The 1,725-nt window shown below is 39.9% G+C and overlaps 1 pseudogene; it reads left to right on the top strand.

The window, feature by feature from the left end:
* The first annotated feature begins 852 nt into the window (after positions 1-852).
* On the top strand, positions 853-923 carry LOC119543532 (annotated as a pseudogene).
* Positions 924-1,725: the final 802 nt, after the last annotated feature.

Here is a 1,725-nt window from a genome sequence, read left to right as displayed (position 1 = left end):
AGGCCTGCAGACAGGCCTGACAGAAGCGCTTGGCTGGGGAGAGCTTGTGGTATGAGCACAAGGTTTTCTTGGCCTAAGAAAACCTTTGCAGGGGCCTAAATAAAACTTTTTAACTTAAAAAACTTCAGCAGTAATGAGTTCCAGCTGTGTGGCAGAGCAAATCCCCAAGTCCAAATAGTTTCCCTAGAAAGAAACGATTGTGTCTGTCCCTGCCTCCTTAACTATTTCACCGCCGAGGGAGAAACATGCTCAAGCCTGTTCTTGGGTTTCTTGGGAGTGGAACAGGCTAAGTGGCCTTGGTGGCCGTTGCCTGGTAGGTCCAATGTAGGTTCACGTGACCTCCCCTGTCACAGTCGGGCCCCTGAGCTGGGCAAGACTCTGCCCCCCAAGACTACCCCCAACTTCCTGCAATACAGCCATTATCTAAATCAGGGGTCAGTAAATTAGAGCCTTCTGGCCTGATCCTGACCATTGCCTCTTGTCTGTTTTTTGTAAATCACATGTTATTGGAGCACAGTCAGGACTATTGTCTATGGCTCTTTTCGAGCAACAGTGGCAGAGTTGAGTAGTTGCAACTGCCAGCATATGGCCCTCAAAACCTAAAACATGTACTCTCTGACCCTTTATAGAAAAAGTTTGCAGACTCCAGATCTAAATAAAATTTAAGGTTGTCTGACTATTGCCTATCTGTATCTGTATCAAAGCTTGGATCTTGTTTCATGATGGTATTGGGAGAATAAGTATCTTCAGAGATCATGGAGTCCAATCTACTTTGGATAAGAAATTGAGATTTAAAAAATAAAGTGACTTGTCCAGCGTTAGTGGTAGAGCTGGGCTTAAAATTGAGTTCCCTGGTACAAAGACGATTAGCATGGCCCCTGCGCAAAGGTGACACACAAATTTGTGACACATTTCCATATTTTGGGGGAGACAAAAATATACATGTGAAATAAACTCAGTATTTTCATAAAGTTAAAAAATTTAAATATTAAACAAATAAAAAATTTGAGTTGCCCTGACTCCCAGACCAGTGACCTTTCCATCAAATGAGTTGTCTCTCCAAAAAGGGAGCTAATCCACACAACAAATGAACCAAAGTGAGAGGTCTTTGCTTTCTAGGAATAACAGCAAAATACCCACACTGAACTGGTTTTCAGAAGGGACATGTTATTAAGAGTTTTTTGCTATGTATTGCACAGAAATACTCTAGTGTTTGATAAAACAGATTTTGTAACTAGTATGTGCAATGAGCAGCTATTTCAATGGTTGCATTTTTGATAACTGATGATTAAATAATCATTGGACTTAGCCAAAATAAAAGTGCTCTCTGCTCATTAGATAAAATCCTGTAACGATTGGTAAGAACTTGCATGGTGACTTTGATGGGCCATTGTATTTATCACATGTACAGAATAAGTTTTGGAGAGAGCTAAGTTTTAATTTAATATTTTCTAATAATCTCTCAAGGATAATTTTTTTACTTTGACCAAGCAGACCAAAAGCTCCAAGAGGGCAAATAGCAAGTCTTGTCATATTTATGCATTCCTTCCAGTGTTTTTGGAGCTTGAATAATATAATCACGCAATAGAGTAAACTCACAACTAACTGTAATTGATCTAAACGTGAGTCCTTAAATAACTGGAATTCAGCTTTGGGGCCATTCTTCCCATCACTCAACATTTAGAGAAAAGAGCCTCATAGCAACAAAACAAGTGGATGGAAATT

Source organism: Choloepus didactylus, chromosome 8 (assembly GCF_015220235.1).
Source record: "Choloepus didactylus isolate mChoDid1 chromosome 8, mChoDid1.pri, whole genome shotgun sequence".
NCBI classification, from domain to species: Eukaryota; Metazoa; Chordata; class Mammalia; order Pilosa; family Megalonychidae; genus Choloepus; species Choloepus didactylus.
This window is presented reverse-complemented; position numbering and strand designations above follow the sequence as displayed.